Source organism: Gracilinanus agilis, chromosome 1 (assembly GCF_016433145.1).
Source record: "Gracilinanus agilis isolate LMUSP501 chromosome 1, AgileGrace, whole genome shotgun sequence".
Taxonomy (NCBI): domain Eukaryota; kingdom Metazoa; phylum Chordata; class Mammalia; order Didelphimorphia; family Didelphidae; genus Gracilinanus; species Gracilinanus agilis.
The window spans coordinates 274955575-274978353 of record NC_058130.1 but is presented as its reverse complement, the minus strand read 5'-3'; positions in this window follow the sequence as shown (position 1 = coordinate 274978353).

Below are 22779 nucleotides of genomic sequence, written 5' to 3'. Positions count from 1 at the left end.
TTGAGGGACATCCAGGGTTAATGGGAGTAACCTAGACAAACATCCAGATAAGGAGAAAGAAAAGAAGTGATCAGATAGCTTAACCAAGGGAGAATACATTTCAAAAAATCTAGAGTGAAGAAAACATTAAGGAGAGGAGGATGATAGTGCTCAATGGTATAGAGAGGTCAAAGAAAGAGATTTTTAAAAGTCCATTAGAAATGGTCAAAAGATCATTGACAACTTTGGGGAGGTTATTTATTTGAGCAGTAATTCAAATAGATAGTGAAATAATTACAGAACCAAGAAAACAAGATATATAAGAATTATCTTTCCCTGAAAAACTAAGTTCATCCCTTTCAGGGGGAAAATGGATCTTTGAGAGAATTAAGGATGATGAAAGAACCATAGATGATGAAATAAACAAACTCTGAATTGCAAATATGAAATATTTTTCAATAACTGTGTCTAAGTAGTTATGAAGTACTTATAAAAATTCTTGCTGTAATTTAGTATTTAAAAGATGTGATACTCAAAATGTAGAGGGAATAGTTACAAATATAGAATATCATACATTAAATAAATAAATGTTTTAGGATTATGAACATGCAGTTCTCAAAAAAACCTCGTAAGCTATAGCGAGTGACTGAATAACTCATTATTAAGGTGGGGTAAAGGGGGGAATAGAGTGTCAAAACAGTTATTGGTAAAATGGGATTAGGTTGTCAGTTAGATGAATAAACTGACTAAAGGGAACTGGAAAGGGTAACTGAATAACCACAGGTAATAACACTTAGCTGGGGATAACATATAACAGAACAATAACCAAGGAATGTAACTTCAATACACAGTGGGTTCCATGTGTCAATCTAGTATCTGGGAAAGGACATACACAGGCAGGATTATAATAACTGATCTGTTTAATGATTAAGTGGGATGGGGAATGAAAGGGATTAGGTAAACTGCCACTAAGATCTATAAATCTCCACCCAAGGGTAAAGGGATGGATCAAACTACTCTATAGGCTATAATCTATCTGCAGACTGCTAAGGGCAAGGGCTTACTGGGAAACAGGGGATCTCACAAAGATATCCAGTGATGAAGTTTTCAAAAGTTGGAACAGGAAATAGGATACACATCAAGTTAAATTCAATTGTGAAGAGAGGGAGATGGGATGGTCTTTTGTGTCCACCACAAAAAACAAACCCACTTCTTCTACCTTACTACTTCACTGGGAAGCTTGATAGAAGATATAACACAGTCCAAGGTGCAGGGAAATAGCTTGAAAGATGAGATGTCTGACCAATGCCACCATTAGACCAGGTTCCAACAGCCAGCCAGCTGCAAAACTTTCTCTGTGTCTCTGTGAGTCCACTCCCAAGGTTTTAAATTCTGTCAGTCGTCTGCTCTGCTAACTCAAATCTTTATTTCTCTACAACAAAGCTATCTATACCCATATTAAAAATACTTCAAATCTCTAGTGGAAATAAAAATTAAAACCATTCTGAGGTTTTATTTCACATCCAAGATATTAATAAAGAATTTTTTAAAGAAAATTATAATTGTTGAAGGAACTGTGACAGGAGCTCTCAACTGATCCAATAATTATGCAAAGTAATTTTTAGTTATTCTCCCTCAAACACAAAACTCTGAACCATTTGATCAATAATGGCATTGTAAAAAAATTTTGGACAAAAAATAGACCAAAATAGGTGTGAATTAATTGAGTAATGACAGAATAAATGATAATATATTATTGTAATGAATTATTATTTTGCCTTAAGAAATGACAAAAAGATGGATTCAATGAAACTTGGAAGACTTACATAAAATTTCTAATAAATTAAGTGGGCTTAATTTGGGGAGGAGGGCAGATCCAAGATGGTTGTTTAGTAGCAGCAAAATATGAAACCTCTCTGATGATCTTTCCAAATTAATCTTTAAAAAGAGCCTCAAAATGATAGTAATCAAAAACCAACAGCAAGATGAAGTGAGAGGACTCTCCCTCTGAATACAACTTAAAAGGTAAGCAGAGAAATTTAGTTTTCATGGGATAAGGGGTTGTGGGCAACAAAACTGCACTCAAAGTAATGTTGGCTTACTACCTCCCCACCTACTGTGCCAGGTTTTGAGACTGGATTTAACCCAAGTTTAGGATCCTGGGATCCTGGCTACACCAACAGCAGAGCATTCCACACACCAGAACCAACCCTTTAAGTACCAGGCCCTGGAAACACCCCACAGTAAGGGCTGGAAGCCCATAGTGCTTTACTCTCTCAAACCTGTGTTGTGGTGACGACTTAGCCCCAGGGCAAAATAGCTCAGAGTGATGAGTCCTTTAAGCCATCAGCAGATTAGACAGAATTATCAGCTTTCATAATTCCCAGGCTACAGAGGAAAAAAGTCTGGCAAAGTGAGAAAAAAAACAAAATAAATATTTAACCCTGGAAAATTTCTATAGATAAAAAGAGCAAAGCACAGACTCAGTAGGGGACAGTGAGATTCAAGCAACCACATGCAAAATTTCAAAGGAAAATGGAACTTGATCTCAAGCACTAGAAGAACTCAAAAAGGAATTCAAAAATCTGGTTGAAGAAAAATGGAAAAAAGAAATGAAAGTAATGCAAAAGGAAAAAGCTTAAAAAGCAAAATTGGTCAACTGGAAAAAGAGAGGGAGAAAACCAATGAGGAAAAGAATTCTATAAAAAGTTAGAATGGACCAAATGGAAAAGGAGGATCAGAAAGTCATGGAAGAAATTTAGCCCCCAAAGATATAATTGGACAAATAGAAACTAATAACTTCACAAGACATCAATAAAAAATTCTAAAAACTCAAAATGATGAAAAATGGAAAAAATATGAAATCTCATTTAAAAAATAACAATGAACCTGGAAAATAGACCCAAATGAGATAATTTAAGAATTATTGGACTACCTGAAAGAGCATGAAACATGTAACTATGGAAAATATTCAAAATAAAAATAAAAAAGGAAAAAAGTCTTTCCCAACCCACGCATTATCTACTTGATAATGATATCATAATTTAGTTGCATGATTGGGCCAAGCCTCCATTCATTTTTCTCTAGGAACAAGTGGGGCTATTTCCAAAGAGGCATTAGCAGCTCAGGTTTTGTGTGAAAGTGTGTGGAGAAGTGTTATTCTATGGAGCTCAAGAGTAGAACTAGGACCTAGTATTAGAAGTATTTGAAGTTATAATTATATATGTATGCATATACATATATATGTATGTGTGTATATATATATATATAAGCATATTTTTAATCCAGGAGAGCCAAAAAAGTGTCATAAAGTATCATCTTTTATATGAACAAGATATATGTATGAACAGAAAAGTAGGTGAACATGGAATGTACCTTAATATTCCTGAATTCCTAAAAACTTTCTCTAATGCTGAATAACTATAATATAGAAGAATTATAGGGAAACATGGGCAAGAATCATAGCTGAGAAGAGATGGAGGAGTGGTAGTTGTTAATAATTAAAAGAGTACCTATCCTAAAGATATCATGGAAATTTTAAAGTTTAAAATGATAAAAATATGAGGAAGAATTTCTATAACCATTCAAAATAGAATCAGTAAGATTAAGCAGTTTTTACCTAATTCCTCCTCTTTTTGCCACTAACTGAGTCAAACCACTTTAGGACTTTTTTGTTATTCAACATCTACAAAATAAGAATATTTACTACAACGTCTACAAAATAAGAATATTTACTACAACATCTACAAAATAAGAATATTTACTACAAAATAAGAATAATCTTACTATTAGATATCCATTTTTAAAATGTTACAGAAAATACTATTATAGGAGAATTTTTTTAAAGAAACAATCCTCAAATGTATATAACCTATTTGTAGTTATTTAGAGTCTATCACTGTATACACAGTTCAAAATCACCAGTTATAAGATATTTACACATTTTAGTGGAGAGAACTAACATTGTGATTCAGGATAACTACATTTTGTGAGTTTTTTTCTATTGGTTTGCATTGGATTTCCCTGTGATTTAACTATAGTTATACTTTGTTAACCTTAAAGAACATAGAAAGGTAAAGTGGAATGAACATTTAATATGGAATCAGGAGATGTACGTTCAAAAGGTAGCCTTCTATTTGCTAACTATATTTTGGATAAGTTCCTTAATCTATCAGTATCTCAGTTTCCTCATCTGTAAAATGAGTTGGGTTGAAATAGATGGCTTCTGAAGTCTTTTGTCTTCAGAGATAATATTCTATGTTACCATGTAATTTATCCATAAAGGAAAACATGGTACATATATCTATATCTATATCTATATCTATACATATGCATATATATAAAAAATGTCAAGTTACATTGCTTGACATATTAGCATGTTCAACCATAGATGTAGATAGACATTTGTGTGTTTGTGCATCCACGTTCTTGAGAAAATAAAAACAGTTTCAAAGTATAAAATGGCATAAATATGTCAGCTTGGGGAAATAAAGAAAGATAGAAGACTCCGAAGGAAATCTACCATCAATATATATCATTGCCCAATACCCATAGCCATAACATTTTTGAGCATATATTCTCATGTTGATGCTCAATATTACTGTTAATTTTTTTCTCTGTAATTTATATACCCAGGAAAGTTAAGCTCAGATCAAGAACCTGCTGTGAAGAAATAGCCATTTTTTCATAATATTGTAATGTAGGTCACAAGCAGCATGGTGAAGGTCACAAGGAAATCATTAAAGAAAACAAGTTATCATAATTCTTTTCTTAATATATTCAAGTTTTTCCAGCAATGCACACTATTTTCTTTAATGACATGGATTTATCAATGATATTTCCATAGATTTCCTTGGACACATTATTTCTCAAAGGTCACATCAATTGATGTCTCAGGCATGCATGTCCTATTATTTAATATATTCTTTCATGTTTAGAGAGGGATTCTTTGGAAATCATAATCCAAATAACATTGTAGTTTAATAATAACAGTAGTTTTTGAAAAGAGAAGGCAGGAGGAGACAGACTTGTGATCTGTTTGGGCTATTTAATTGCAGTAGTTCACAGCAGGAGTGGGGTGTAAGGTTGCAGAGCACTGAAGAGACAATGATTATATTTCCTTGGTAACAGAATCAATCAATCTCTCTCCATAAACACACACACACATACACACACACACACACACACACACACACACATTCTAAATGGGCTTCAGCTTGGCTAACATGCTGCTTCTAATGATAAAAAAAGATTTTTGTCTCAGTATGAGTTGGCCCGATGGGCATATTAAAGAGGTCTGATATGAGAAAGTCATTCCTGAGGGAATGTTTAAAGCAAGTTTTGCTTTTCACATTGTCTCATTGACTAACAATAATTCACTCCATTTATTGCCTCATTGAAATGCAACCTGTGTTAAGTATGAACTCTGTCATGAGCTATACTACATTTGCTGACAATTTTCTGCTTTTTTCTCTATTGAAAAAATAAATTAACAGGAACAGGTACTCTTTCAGTGCAGTAATCACAACTGGATTGTCTGTATTTATATGTGTGTGTACATGTTTAAGACCCAAGCAGTATGAGGTATAATTAAGAATTTAGATGTAAATTGGTGTTCATATATCATTTTCCTAAGAACATTTCTATGAGAAAATTAGATATTAGCAAACCACCATTCTATTTATTTCTAGTAAGTTTCTACTTACTGCAGGCATCTAAAAATTGTGAATCTAGAATTTCACTGAAGTTGGCAATGTGAAAGGTCATAGAGAAGCCAAGGTCTCACAGAAAAAAACCTGGGGAAAGTGGAAAAAGTCTGAAAAAGAAACAAAAATTAGCATATATGTGTGTATGCATATATGTATTTTTATACATATATGTGTGTATGTATGTACACACAAAAAAACTACAACTACACTAACAATTGGATAGAGAGGGTGGAGGTTGAAAGAGAAGCCTTTGAAAACTCATATGTGGAAGGGTAACATTTGAGGAGAAGGGAAAGAATTCAAGGCAGAGGAACTATTATGAATGCTAGAAGCTGCTGGAGGCAGGAAAAGGAGGGGAAACAATGCAAACTACCAAAAAACCCCAAAAAACTTGATACCAGCCAGAGCTCTAAAGAAAATTACTACAAGCTGGCACTAACTCCAGTAATCAAGTGCCTTACACTTGATCAAAGCCCTAGATTCTTAGAACAAAAAAAGAGATTGAAACCAATTCTAACTGATAACTATTCAGGGAGACAAGGCCAAGCTGTATACTCATTGGTTCACTGGAAATTAGAGCAGTGAAGGCTAAATCAGGACTCAGGTTCCAGTATCAAAAACAAAGTAGGAAATTTGAGATATTGGGATTTTGACTATCCCCCAAGGCCTGTTGGTAACAAAGCAGAAGGGAGCTGAATCCTGACTGAGGATCATACAGAGTAAATGGGAAAGCAATCAGCCAAAACCTGAATCTGTGTTAGACTACCATAAGACTAAGAGAGAAACTAGGGATGGAAGAGAGTGGAGCCTAATATCAGGAGCTTCAATCACAGAATTACCTGAAATAATATCCCTATTGCAGAGTGCCCTGAACAAGTCTTCCCTAATCCTTTGACACTAACTAGCTGTGTGACCATAGTTAAGTCAATTAACCTCTCTGGAACTCTACGTATGAAATTAAAATTTAGGTTTTATACTAAATATGAGAATTCTAAAGTATTAGTGTGGTCACAAATTTAAAAATATTATAGCTTAAGTCAAAATGACTTTTAGCACCTTTATTGAAAGTGGAACAATGTAGATAAAGAGACAATAAATACTGCATAGCTACAAATACCCCAAGTATAATCTTAATATCTCCAGACCACAAATGTGAATCTGAAAGCGAATTTCACCAGAATCCAAAGTCATAATTAAAAAGCCGAAATCCAAAGAACAAGGAGATGCTGAAGAATCTGCTGAGAACCTTCAGTGCACACAAGACTAAGGACCACCAAGAATCTCACCAGAACTCACCCTGAAGGGAGAGTTCCACCTAAGCACTGAGGAGCAGAGAGGGTCTCCTCACCAAAGAACCAAGGAAGGAATCACTCCACTCACCATAGCAAGATTCAAGGAAAGAGTCTGGCTCACTGACGCAGAATCAATAACTGAATCTTTGTCCTGCTGCTCCCCTACTTTATGGGAACTATTCTCAGTCATTCAATTTGCCTAGCACTACTCAAGGTGGGGGGGTAGTGACCTTTGGAGATGTGAGCTTACTGTAGTAAGTGACTTGCAAACTATCGTACTTAAGGTCAAGTAGGGGTACTTTAAGTTCTTGATTTTTTAGCTAAAAATAGAGAAGGGGAGAGTTAATCCTATTTTCACAATAAGAGTAAGTATTAGAGGTTGTGCAATCTGGGTGTCCAGAAGAAGTTGCCAGAAAATCTCAGGTTTTTGAGAAAAACATTTTTTTTAATTTAGATCAATACTTTAGTGTTATGACTTCAAACTATTCGATCTCTAGTACTTATATTTGAAAACCAGTTTAATCCCTAAAGCATCTGCCTGAAAAATACCTTCCCACAACTTCACAACATTGTGGATTTGAATCACTCCATTTCTTAATGGATTTTATCATGTGACAAAAACACTGCCACAGTAGCTTCTTGTATGTCCAACTCCCTAGACCAGGGGTCAGCAACGTATGGCTCTCGAGCCATATCTGGCTGTTTTGAAGGCCAGATATGGCTCTTTCTGCAGAAGCCATAAAGTCAATTTTTTTTCAGGCACTATTACAGGGGCTGGCACTGTGAGCACTATATGGCTCTCATGAAATTACATTTTAAAAAATGTGGCGTTTATGGCTCTCAAGGCCAAATAGGTTGCTGACCTCTGCCCTAAACAATCTATGCCATCTACTAGAAAAACATTTAGTATTTCCTATGTTTAGAACTTTCCTCTGCATTTTGGATTTTTATTAATATTTGTTACAAATGTAATGTTATGTAACAGGTTAAGATCAGCTTTGGAGTCAGATGATTAAAATAGGCAACTTAGAGTGGTGAACAGAGCATTAGATTTAAAGTCAGGAATCTTCAAATCTCACCTTGTTTTTTTATCACACCCCCATTTCCTCCTACCTCCTATTACTACCCTTCTTCCCTTGTTTTACTCCCCTTCTACTTAATAGAGTAAGATAGGATTCTATTCCCTAATAAGTTTGTTGTTATTCCCTCTTTGAGCCAGTCTCAATGAAAATAAAGTTTAAGCATTGCTTCTTAGCACCCTCATCCTCTCCTCCACCATAACAGTTTTTCACACCTCTTAGGTGAGATAATTTACTCCATTCCATCTATCATTTCCTTTTTCTCTCAGTGAAATCCTCTTTTTTCCCCATGATTTTTTTTGCATATAAACTTACTTCCCCATGTTCTAAGTATAATTCTTCTAACTGTTCAATTACTAATAAGAATTTTAAAGAATTATAAATGTTTTATTTCCATGTTTGATGATACTGAGTCCCTTAAATATTATCTTTCTTATTCACTTTTTAAGCTTTTCTTGCATATTGTGTTTTGACTTCAAATTTTCTGTTTGTGTCTGGTCTTTTACTCAGGAATATTTGCAAACCTTCTATTTTATTGAATGACCACTTTTCCTCCAGGAATAATATACTAAGTTTTGCTGAACAGGTGACTCTAGTTGTAAACCTACATCTTTCACCTTCTGAAATATATTCCATGCCTTCTGATACTTTAATGTGGAAGCTGCTAATCCTGTGTGATCCTGATTTTAGCTCCATGGTATTTGAATTGTTTCTTTATGGCTGCTTACAGTGTTTTCTTCTTGCTTTGGTGGCTCTTGGTGGCTGTTGAATTTACCTATTATATTCCTGGAAGTTGTCATTTCCAGAAAGAGGATTTCTCTCTGAAGATGATATGTGAATTCTTTCAATTTCTATTTTATTTTCTTGTTCAAGAATATCTGGGAAGTTTTCTTTGATAATTTCTTGTATTGTAATGTCTGGGACTTTTTTTTCTTTTGATCATGTATAGGAATAATTCTTAAATTGTCTCTCCTGGATCTATTTTCCAGGTCTGTTTTTTAATGAGATATTTCACATTTTCTTGTGTGTATTTTTTTTTACTTTTGATTTTGTTTTATTGTTTCTTGATGCCTCATGAAGTCATCAGTTTCTAGTTGCCCAATTCTAAGTTTTAAGATATTGTTTTCTTCCATCGGCTTTTGAGTCTCCTTATTCATTTGGTCCATTTATTCTTTTTTTTAAACCCTTACCTTCCTTCTTGGAGCCAATAATGCGTATTGGCTCCAAGGCAGAAGAGTGGTAAGGGCAAGCAATGGGGGTCAAGTGACTTGCTCAGGGTCACACAGCTGGGAAGTGCCAGAGGCAAGATTTGAACCTAGGACCTCCCATTTCTAGGCCTGATTCTCAATCCACTGAGCTCCCCAGCTGCCTCTGGCCCATTTATTCTTGCATTATTTTCATTTCTTGTCCCCTTTTTTCCTCTGCCTCTCTTAATTAATTTTCAAAATCTTTTTTGAGTTCTTCCAGAATCTGAGTTCAATTCATTAGCTCATCTTAACAGCCTTTTAAGAGGTATATTATGTTCTCCAGGATGTTAGGGGACTCTCTTAAAATTCAGTCCTTCCTTAATGTTACCCTTAGTCTTATTTCTTGGTTTCTTCAAGTTTCAGATCTTCCAAGATGGTATGATGGCTTTTAGGCTGAGAGGTCTGAGAGCCACCTTCTGCTGCTGCTCAATTACTCCATGAGATTACTGGTAACTCAAATTCTAGCCTCAGACTTGGGGGTAAGCTTTTGATCTCAATCTGGGCTTGATCAGGTCAGATACACAGCACATAGCAGACATGGGGTCTTCCCCTGCTAGGAATCAGGGGGTCCAGCTCCAAGTCTACCAATTGACCCAAAATAGGATATATGTACTTGCCACTAGCCCTGACTGGGACTCCTGGCCTTGCTTTGGGCTCACACAGACCAGGCTGTGTAGCACAGAATGGCCTGGGCTGGAATTTCAGACCTTGCCTCAGGTTTGATTGGAATTTTAAGGGGTATGCCTCAGGTTATACCACCATTGGCCCAGGCGAGGTCTCAGGATCTGGATGTTGGCTTGGGCCTGTGTTCAGAACTTGGAACAGTACATGTGGGGTGGGGATTTGCTGTTTACTTTCTCCTTAGGCCTTTATGTAGCCTCCTGCTGGCTGTGCTCCCCTCTCACCCCAGTGCCCCAGATGTTCTCTGCCTATCTCTCAGGTTGTTCTCTTCTTAAAAGTGGTTTCCCTCTCTCTCCTTGTTGGTTCTTTCACTTCTGTACTCATTTTATGGCATTATGTTAATATTGGTTGAAGAGGATATTCATGGTGGTTTCTAGCTTCCCTTCTTCTACTCTGTCATCTTGGCACCATAACTTCCATCACTAATTCTTAATAGGTCTTTGTGCTTGTCACATAGAACATTTGAGTGGGAATCAGAAAACCAGGATTCCATTGCATTGCATTTCATGCAATAAACATTTATTTAAATAAGTAATATATGCCAGGTACTGTACTTGTTTCTGGAGAAATAAAAATAAAAGTCTTTACCTTCAAGGAGTGTTCATTCTATGGGATGAAGTCATGGTTCTGATGCTAAATAGATATATGACCTCAGAGAATTCACTAACTTCTTTGGGTCTTTTTTTCTTCTTCTTCTATATAAAAAGTTTTGATAAGAACAAATTTTATCTAAAGACACTTCCAAGTATAAATTTAAATATGATAAGAATATCATTTTATTCTATCATTATTTTATAACATTACATTTTACATCTTTTTCATTTTCTACTTTCATGTAGGCTTATATTTCAGAATCAAGTCCTTTCATTGAACAGTAGGACTATCTATTTTTTAGGGTTTTCTATGTATTACTTAAATGTCAAAATATCAATTGGGAATATATATACATATATTCATATATCTATATATCAGTGATAAAATGACTAAAAGTATCCCATGACAGTATCCCAAGTTAATTTCATTTTAGTAGTAAGAAAAATAAGATGATTCAAGATGGATTTAGCAGAGCAAGTCTGAAGAACCTTAGAATTAGAAAGACTTAAAAAAAACATAGTTGTATGATTATGGCTTTTTTGCTCAACTCCTCTATAGCCCAGGCAACTATCCAAGATAAGGCATCAAAGGAGTTAACTATTTGAATTGGTAGCATGATTTTACACAACATTTTCCCAAATTAGTGAAATTTTACAAGTCCTGGACAAAAACACAAAATGGAACATCTTCAATTGCTGCAGTAATTTTAATTGGTTGATATTTTGACAAATGATCTCAATTAGACACATTATTTTCTTTTTCTTTGTTTTAAATTTTGGTTTTCATTTTTATTGGACGGAATTTTTGAAAAGAAACAAAAATTTATAAGTACATCCCTAAGACCAATGTAGAGTGTCTACCTCAATATTAACTTAAGAATATAAAAGCTAATTACTTGATTCAAGGATTCAGTATAAATAAGCAAAAACTTATTTTAGTTTATACTTATATTATATTGTAATTTTAGGTAGAAACCTTGTGTTAGGGAATAAAAAAAGAAAAGTGATAAATAATAGATTATTTAATTCTAATTTTTAATTTAACATTTGAATACTGTATCTGTAAATAATGAGTGGAAGTTGAATGCTTTCTTCTCCCCTAGATCCCACCATTACACCATCTCTCTGTCTCTTTTTCTTCTTAATTTCCTGTGCTTCCTTTTCAACCATGTTAAAGGCAATCATAATTATAATGATGGTTTCTAGTCTAAATCAGACTCTTCTGATGTGCTTGGCATTCTGAAATGCATTTAAGGAAAATAAATAATAGAGATAAATGACAGACTACTTAATATTTTTCAAATTATTCTAGAAACTCTAGAGTTTTAAGTAATATAACAAGTACTTAAACCAAGGAATGGTATAAATATTTACAAACACAAATATCTAAGGTGTAGAGAAAAAGAAAACTCCAGCAATTGTTACAAGTGAATTTTTTTCCATTTATGGAGGATGCTCAGTTATAAATTAGAAGACTTATTAATTTTTAAAAGGCAATAGAAAATGGTCATATTTATAATGATTGAAGTCATTTAAATATCTGGATAATAGGATACAGAAATATTCATTTCAGATACAAATATATGTAGAAGGTTGAGAGCAAATATTCAAATGCAAAGTCAAAATCAGAAGACACTATTAAGGAATAAATTAAAACAAATGAAAAATATATTATATTTCTTGTTGCATCAGTTAAAAGGGGAAATTTTAAGTGAATATTATTAGAATATTAGAACAATATGCAAAATAAAAATTTCATTGTACAGAAAGGATTTTTGCTTCAGTTTTAAAGTTTCATTTTTATCTATCCATATTATTTTTACAAAATATATGTAAGAAATTTAAATTCACTCTACTTATGAAGATGAAAAAAAAATAGTGACTTCTTTAATGAACATACATGGTACAGGTTGACCTTGTGAAAAACAAACTTTAAGTGTAATATTTCCCTAACAGTTTTAACTTTGTTTATTACCTTATACAAATATTAATTCCTTTAGAATTTCAGAACCACCGTTCCTGATGTTGATTCTATTCACTGAAATCCAGTAAGTTTTTCAGTTTTTTTAATGATGCATCTATTCCTTAGATACAGTTTATTACCATACCAACCATCCTTTCTCCTCTCTCCCCACAAATAAAAAAGCATGAATAATCATTATTATCAAAACAAAAAACAGTTGTTGAATATTGTGTTTGTTTAAACCCTTACAAAATATAAATATATGTTACAATTAAAATTATAACATAATATAATTGTTGGGCAGATACAGAAAATGAAGAGCTTCAATAAAAATGCAAATTTACAATAAATAAAAATAAATCTTTATGATGTTTTAAGAATATTCTCTTTATGTTAGAATATGCCTTTTTGTGAAATGTACTATTTTGCATATTTTTCCAAGGACCTTTAAATGATATTCTAATTTGTTTTCTCATTCCTTAAATTGCATTGTTAGATTTTTTTAAATAAGCATATTTGTGTGATTATAACTGCTTTTAAAATTTTTATTAGCAAATCTTAAAAAACACATTTTTTCACGTGCAGGTAATTTTATTTTTGTTTTAGCTTTTGAAAATATCACTTTCATTCTCAGCCTCTAAAAATGTTTGCACATGTGCCCTGGGACTTTCAAACACTTATTATTAATATTTTTATTTCTTCTTCATGGGAAGTTTCTGCTAACTTCAAAGTAAGATGATTTACAGATGGAAAAGATAAATGTTTTGTTTGAGAATGGGGGAGTAAAGATGGAAATATGCTCTATGAAATCCATGGGGATGAGTGTTCAAGTTATTACTGAATCAGGAACTATATTATAATTGATGAGTCTGGAAAAATCGTGGCTTCTTCAAATGTAAGGGAGTGTTGATCTTTCACTATCTCTGAGTTCAGAAACTCCAAAATGTAAAGAAAAAGTATTAATATCATAGTACATTAATTGTAATGATGTGAGAAGTGCTTATGCCCAGATTCCTTTAAGATATAAAAAACATCTTTCTATTGTGGAGTTAAGTAGGGGAAATTCTTTCGAAAAGCAGATCTTTAAAAACTTAAACTGTAGGTATAGAATTTGACAATATAAAAGTTATAAGCTAAAAAGAACTTTGTAAAAGGTATCAATAAGGGGAATGAGGATGGGGATGAGATTTATTTTTGGCACACTAAATTTCTCCTTTTAGACTGACAGTTTGTCATTTTAAGAGCTAGCAAAAGTGAGAGAACAGAGACATTCCCTCTAGATAGATATGGATAGAGGAAGATGGTCATCTGAGGGAAGAAGCAGCTTCAAGGAACATGACTACTGGAAACTCAGAAGAGTCTATGGAAAGAAGTCCTGGAAACTCAGCTGACCACGTTAGCAAGCAGGAATTCTATTCAGCAAAGACATTGCACGAAAAATAACATATGATGAGATAAAAAAAAATTTCCAAGCCTAGCTATAACAAAAGTTTTTAATTGCTTTTTCTTTATATGTATTAACTTCCAAAGTATTCTAAGTCTGAGTTCACTCTTTCCATGGATATATAGTCTACATCTGGGAGAAGGTATCCCAGGTTTATGAAAAGTTTTATGGCTGCTGCTTTATGATGAATTTTCTTAATGGATTTGCTCAGATATAATTGAGTCTACAGATTCATAGCTAATGAGATGCACACAAGTGGGGGCTCCTGAGCTATGATGTTAGAAATATAGATCTGATAGATTAACCTAAAATCCAGTTGCAGTCAGCTTTTGAGATATCAACTCTCAAATATAAGTTGGGAAAGTGGTCTCAAAGATATAATGCACAATTCTGTAGCCCATTTATTGATAACAACATTCTCTTCTATCCATAAACATAAATGAACCAGCCAGAGTTTCTGTACTGTCATATCCAGACATTCTTAGTAATTATGGCCATGCAGCAATCATAAGCTAAAGAAATATCAAAACATTGTTTGCAGGAGAACTACCCTTTTACTATTCCTAGGTTGCCCTTTGTCTTGTTCCTTTTGAGCTATCTCTGTCTTTAGCCTCTTTCTCTCGTCATGCCTCAAGAAACTCAAGCAGCTATTAAGAAATAACTTTATTATTGCACTTCCTAGTGTAGAAGGGAAGAAATAAGGGAATAAACATTTATTAAGTATTTACTAGGCTCCAGGTATTAAGTTCTTTACAAATATTATATTATTTGCTCCTCACAATCACCCTGTGATTTTTTTCATGCACAAATGAGAAAACTGAAGCAAAGATTAAGTGACCTCCCCAAATCACACAGGGCTCTATCCATTGTACCACCTAGCTTTATCAATGCTAAATAAATAATGAGTATAATAAATAATAAAGTATAATAAAATATAAATTATATATAAATATAAAATAATTTAAAATATTAAAAGATAAAATATTAATATTAAAGTATACTAAAATAAATAAGTAGAAAATAAACTGACATGATAATTAATAGTATAGAGGGGAAAATGAATCATACTGAGACTAAATAATAAGAAACATATTGTATAGAATTGGAATAAATGACTTGGACTCAGGAAGTTGTTAAAACATTTTTCAGTTGTGTCTAAATCATTGTGACCCATTTGGAGTTTTGTTTTACTGTTTCCTACTCTAGCTAATTTTAAAGATGAGAAAACTAAGGCAAATAGGAGCAAATGCCTTGTCCAGAATTACACAGATAGTAAGTGTCAGATGGAGAATTTGAACTTAGGAAGATTAGTCTTGCTGACTTCAGATCCAATGACATATCCACTGCACCTCCTTTCTGTCAAGAGTTAGGTGAACTTGAGTTTAAATGTGACCTCTGACATTTACTATTTTAATAATAATAATAATAATAATAATAATAATAATAATAATAATAATAATAATAATAAAATATACAAGTAATTGGTACAAACTAAAACTCAAATTTATGAAATGGTAAGTTAGAGATGAATTTCAGTTTGCCAAAGATACACACAATTTCATGACCTTGACTTTTATTTTGATGACTGAAAAAAAATATGTAGAAAACATTTTCCTTTTCCTAGTCCCTTGACTCTTGACAACTTCTAAGGGATTATTTGCCACAGAATTACCCATATACTCTGGGAGGTGAAGTTCTGACAAAAGAAAGTTACCACTTCCAATTTCTTTAGACTTTAAATATTACTTTTGTATTCTATTCTTGTATTGTATTCATTCCATTCATATCAACATGCTTTTGGCCTGCAAAATCAGAATTCTCCTTTCTTATTCTTCTTTGTCTGATCAGGCTGTTACTTAGTCATTTTAACTCCAGTACTGACTTCATTACTCTGCTAATCTAATAATGTAATGATTTTCACCATGAAATATACCATTGTTAGAACATAATAATGATTTATAGCATAAAATGTGATGAAGGAGAAAATAACTCAAATTTTATGTCTTTGCATACTGTCCACTAAAGCTAGTATGTTATTACTTATGTACGGTATTGTGGAGTTTAAAAACTGGATTATCTTTTCCCTAAGTTTTTTTTTCCTCAACTTTAAAAATAGTACTCTATAAGCAATGGGCATCAGGCTCCTGCCCCTTGATTAGAACTTAAAAATTGGAAATCTTTTGGAAATGTTCTTGTTTGCTGGGATACCTTTCATAAATTAATAGCTTTGCCACATCAGGCTTCATGAGCACCAGAATATATTCAACTTTAAATTCCTCATTGTAGGTGACAAATTGTATGGAATAGCTAGCTACTATAAAACACCAAGGAATCATTCAGACCAAGAGGACATTCAATAACAGTCAATGACTCAAAATGACACATGAATATCCAGTACGAGAATTAACAAAAGAAGAATATTAAGTTCTGATGAAATAATCCTCAGACTTCTGACAATATGATCATATCCCCCCTTTTTAAAAATCCCTAAGCAATAAGAAATATTTTAAATAAAATTAAGGGATACAAATCATAAAAAATGAGAGGAATCCTTGTGAAGAATGGAAAAGAATCATGAAAATAATGAAATAATCTAACAACAAGTAACTCCAAAGGAAATAATGAAATATTAACACCATATTTTCATTTCTATCTGTATACTCTCCCAAATATGTTTTTGGTTCCTATCCTAGGACTGTCTTAATTCCTGATGGCTCACTATATTTATTCAGCTTTAGCTATATGATCATGACTCTTCTTGGCATGCCACCCAGAGCATTTCCACCTCTCCTGCTTTTTACCTCTTGTCTGGGAGCAGTAATCAAGTAAGCACTCTGATTGCATCAGAGAAGGACACATTATTACATTTCCCTATGGATCCACTCTCTATCTTTATGTTTTTATACTTGACACTTTTTCTTCTATATGTGATTTCCTGCTATTAAAATGTAATATTCATTTCCCAAAATATTTAAATTATCAAAGGATATGAACAAGCAATTCTTAGATGAAGAAACTAAATTATCTTTAGTCATATGAAAAGAATGCTCCAAATCATTATAAATTTGAAAAATACAAATCCAAACAACTTTGAGGGACTACTTCACATTTATTAGGTGAGCTAATGTGACAATAAAGGAAACTTATAAATGTTGGCATTAATATGATAAAATTGGGAGACTAGTATTCTGTTATTGGAACAGTAAACTGATATAACAATCTTGGAATGATATCTGGAAACATGTCCACCAGGCCATAAAACTGTGCATATCCTTCAAAACCACAATAACACTACTAAGTTTGTGTCTCAAAGAGATCAAAGAAAAGGGGAAAGGACCTACTCATGCAAAAATATTTATAACACCTTTTTGTAGTGTTAAAGAACTGAAAACTGAAGGGTTGTCTATCATTTTGGGAATAGATAGGCAAGCTGTGCTATATTTTTGCTTATTTTTTATTTTATATATTCAAGTATTTTTCCACGGTTACATGATTCATATTCTTTCTCTCACCTTTTTATCTCCCCACCTCCCAGAGCTGGAAACCATTCCACTGAGTTATACATGTATTATCACCAATATTTATTTCTATAGTTTTCATTTTTGTAATAATCTTTTAAGAACCAAAACCCCACATCCAATACCCATATAAACAAGTGAAAAATCACGTTTTCCATCTGCATTTCTTCTCCCACAGTTCTTTCTCTTGATGTGGATAGCATTCTTTCTCATAAGTCCTTTGGGATTATCCTGGATCATTGCATTACTATCAATAGCAAAGATGATTACAAATGATTATCCCACACTATTTCAGGACTCTGTACAATGTTCTCCCGGTTTTTTCTGTTCATTTTACTCCACATCAGTTCAAGGAGGTCTTTTCAGCTCATATGGAAATCAAGCAGTCTATCATCCCTTATTGTACAATAGTATCCCATCGCCATCATATATCACAATTGGTTCAGCCATTTCCCAATCGAGGGACATCCCCTCATTTTCCAATTTCTTTTTTGCCACCACAAACAGTGCAGCTATTAATATTTTTGTACAGACATTTTTCATTATCTCTTTGAAGTAAAAACGTAGTAGTGGTATTGCTGGATCAAAGAGTATGCATTCTTTTAAAGTCTTTTGGGAATAATTCCATATTGTCTTCCAGAATGGTTGAATCAATTCATAACTCCACCAGCAATGCATTTGTGTCCCAATTTTGCCACATCCCAACAACATTTATGATTTAGCCAATCTGCTAGGTGTGAGGTGGTGTCTCGGAGTTGTTTCAATTTGCATTTTTCTAATTAGGAGTGATTTAGAACATTTTTTCATGTGAACATTTTAATTTTGATTTCTTTGTGTGAAAACTTCCTATTCATATTCTTTGATCTTTTGTCAATTGAGGAATGGCTTGATTTTTTTGTACATTTGACTTAGTTCTTTATATATTTAGGAAATTAGGTCTTTGTAAGAGAATTCTATTATAAATATTTTCCCCCAAGTTGTTGGTTCCCTTCTAATTTTGATTACACTGGTTTTGTTATTATAGAACCTTTTAAATTTAATGTAATCAAAATTATTCATTTTACCTTTTATAATGTTTTCTATCTCTTGCTTGGTCTTAAATTCCTTCTTTTCCCCTAGACTTGACAGTTAAATAATTCTAAATTTATTTATGATTTCACTCTTCATATTTAAGCCATTTACTCATTTTGAATTTATCTTGGTATAGGGTGTAAGATGTTGATCTCAACCTAATTTTCCCCATATTGTTTTCCAATTTTTCAAGCTATTTTTGTAAAATAGTGAGTTCTTGTTCCCAAAAAATGGGATCTTTGGGCTTATCAAACACTAGCTTACTGAGGTCACTTACCCAAAGTCTATTCCACTGATCCACCCTTCTATCTCTTAGCCAGTACTATATTGTTTTCATAATCATTATTCTGTAGTACAGTTTAAGATCTATTATTGTTAGGACCCAATCCTTCACACTTCTTTTTCATCAGTACCCTTGATATTCTTGATCTTTTGTTCTTCCAGATGAACTTTGTTATATTTTTTTCCTAATTCTATTAAAAAAAGGTGGGTTTTTTTTGTTAGTTTGATAGGTATGGCAGGGAATAAGTAAATTAGTTTAGGTAGGATTGTCATTTTTCTTATATTAGCACATCTTACTCATGAAGAATTAATGTTTTTTCCAAATGCTTATATCTAGTTTTATTTGTGTGAAAATTGTTTTATAGTTGTATTAATATAATTCTTGAGTTTGTGTTGGCTGATAGAATCCAAAATATTTTATATTGTCTAGAATGATTTTAAATGGAGTTTCTCTTTCTAATTCTTGCTGCTGATTTTTGTTGGAAATTTATAGAAATGGTGATGACTTATGTGGAATTTATTTGTATCTTGTAACTTTACTAAATTATTAATTATTTCTAATTGCTTCTTAGTTGATTTTCTAGGATTCCCTAAATATACCATCATATCATCTGCAAAGAATAAGAGTTTAATTTCCTCTTTGCCAACTTTAATCCTTTCAATTTCTTTTTCTTCTCTAATTGCTACTGCTAGCATTACTAATACAATATTAAATAATAGTGTTGATAATGGGCATCTTTGCTTCATTCCTGATCTTATTGAGGAGGCATCTAACTTATACCCATTGCAGATGATACTCGCAGATTGTTTTTTTAATCATTTATTAATATTCATTTTTAACATGGTTACATGATTCAAGGCCCTACTTTCCCCTTCACCCCCCCACAGTCCCCCCACCCAAAGCCGACATATATTTCCACTGGTTTTAACATGTGTCCTTGTTCAAGACCTATTTTCAAATCGTTGATATTTGCATTGGTGTGGTAGTTTCAAGTCCACATCCCAAATCATGTCCGCCTCAGTCCATGCATTCAAGCATTTATTTTTCTCATATGTTTCCTCTCCTATAGTTCTTCCTCTGAATGTGAGTAGTGTTCTTTACCATAAATCCCTCAGAATTGTCCTGGGTCATTGCTTTCTGCTTGGTACAGAAGTCCATTGTATTCGAATTTTACCATAGTATATCAGTCTCTGTGTACAATGTTCTTCTGGCTCTGCTCCTTTCGCTCTGCATCACTTCCTGGAGGTCTTTCCAGTTCACCTGGAATTCCTCCAGTTTATTATTCCTTTGAGTGCAATAGTATTCCATCACCAGCATATACCACAATTTGTTAAGCCATTCTCCAATTAAAGGACATACCCTTCTTTTCCAGTTCTTTGCCGCCACACAAAGCGCAGCTATAAATATTTTCATACAAGTCTGTTCATCTATGATCTTTTTGGGGTACAAACGCAAAAATGGTATGGCTGGATCAAAGGGCAGGCATTCTTTTATAGCCTTTTGAGCAAAATTCCAAATTGCCAGCCAGAATGGTTGGATCATTTCACAACTCCACCAGCAATGCATTAATGTCCCAATTTTGCCACATCCCCTCCAGCATTCATTACTCTCCCCTTCTTTCATTTTAGCCAATTTGCTAGGTGTGAGGTGATACCTCAGAGTTGTTTTGATTTGCATTTCTCTAATTATTAGAGATTTAGAACACTTTCTCATGTGCTTATTGATACTTTTGATTTCTTTACCTGAAAATTGCCTATTCATGTCTCTTGCCCATTTATCAATTGGGGAATGGCTTGATTTTTTATACAATTGATTTAACTCCTTGTATTTTTGAGTAATTAGACCCCTGTCAGAGTTTTTTGTTAGAAAGATTTTTTCCCAATTTCTTGTTTCCCTTCTGATTTTGACTACATTGTTTTTGTTTGTACAAAAGCTTTTTAGCTTAATATAATCAAAACCATTTAATTTACATTTTGTAATTTTCTCTAAATCTTGCTTGGTTTTAAAATCTTTCCTTTCCCAGAGATCTGACAGGTATACTATTTTGTGTTCACTTAACTTATTTATAGTTACCCTCTTTATATTCAAGTCATTCACCCATTCTGAATTTATCTTGGTGTAGGGTGTGAGATGTTGATCTAGACCTAATCTCTCCCATATTGTTTTCCAAATTTCCCAGCAGTTTTTGTCAAATAGTAGATTCATGTCCCAAAAGTTGGGCTCTTTGAGTTTATCATACACTGTCTTGCTAATGTCATTAACCCCAAATCTATTCCACTGATCCTCCCTTCTATCTCTTAGCCAGTACCATATGGTTTTAATGACTGCTGCTTTATAGTATAGTTTAATATCTGGTACTGCTAGGCCCCCTCCCTTTGCATTTTTTCCCATTATTTCCCTTGATATTCTTGATCTTTTGTTATTCCATATGAAGTTTGTTATAGTTTTTCCTAATTCAGTAAAGAAGTTTTTTGGTAGCTTGATAGGTATGGTGCTAAATAGATAAATTAATTTGGGTAGAATGGTCATTTTTATTATGTTAGCTCGTCCTACCCATGAACTCTCTGGGTTAATTACACTGAGAGTAAGGTTTGGTTATTACACTTAATGCTCTCTTCCTCTCCTTCTTTTAATAATATTTATCCCCTCCCCTTCCCATGCCCTCTTTGTGTGTAATAGAATATCCTATTTTTCTTATTTACTCAGATTTTTCTTGGTGTTCCCTACTATTCCCCCCCTTTCCCACCCCTCATGTCATTTTAGACCATTTAGTATCCTGTCCTCTCCCTATGAATTATTCTTCTGGTTGCTATAATAGTGAATATTATAATAGTGAATAGAGTTCACTACAGAGAATTATACATAGCATTTCTCCACATAGTAATACCAATAATTAGATCTTATTTAAGCCCTTAAAGAGTCAAATGTAAAAAAAAATATGAGTTTTCTTTCTTTTCCCTCTGTTTCTTATTTACTTTTTCATGTTTCTCTTGATTTTTGTGGTTGGATATCAAAGTTTCCATTTAGTCCTGGTCTCTTTTGTGCAAAAACTTGGAAATCTTCAATTTTGTTGAATGCCCATACTTTCCCCAGGAAGTATAGTCATTTTTGATGGGTAGTTGATCCATGGCTGAAGGCCCAGCTCTCTTGCCTTTCTGAATATTGTATTCCAAGCCTTGTGGTTTTTTAATGTGGAGGCTGCCAGATCCTGTGTGATCCTGATTGGTGCTCCTTGATATTTCAATTGTCTCTTTCTGGCTTCTTGTAAGATTTTTTTCTTTTATTTGAAAGCTCTTGAATTTGGCTATTGTATTCCTGGGTGTTGACTTTTCTGGGTCCAGTGTAGAGGGTGATCTATGGATTCTTTCAATGCCTATATTGCCCTCTTGTTGTAAGACTTCAGGGAAATTTTGCTGAATAAATTCTTTACGTATGGAGTCCAAGTTTCTTTTAATTTCTGCTTTTTCTGGAAGACCAATGATTCTCAAATTGTCTCTTCTAGACCAGTTTTCTTGGTCTGTCACTTTCTCATTGAGATATTTCATGTTTCCTTCTATCAGTCTTTTGACTTTGTTTTATTTGTTCTTGTTGCCTTGAGAGATCATTGGCTTCTAATTGCTCAATTCTAACCTTTAGGGACTGGTTTTCAGTTATAATCTTTTGGTTTTCCTTTTCAATCTGCTCATTTCTGGTCTTCAGTTGACTTGCCTCACTTTCCATTTGTGAAATTCTGCCTTTTAAGCTGTTATTTTCTTGCCAGATCTCTTCCATCTTCCTCAACATCTCATTTTTGAACTCTTCAATAGCTTGTGACCAGTTTTCATTGTTTTGGGAAGGTTTGGGTACTTGTTTGTCCTCCCCTGTTGTCTGGATTTTCTCTGTCTAAATGTTGTCGAGTGTTCCAGAGTTTTTCTTGATAAT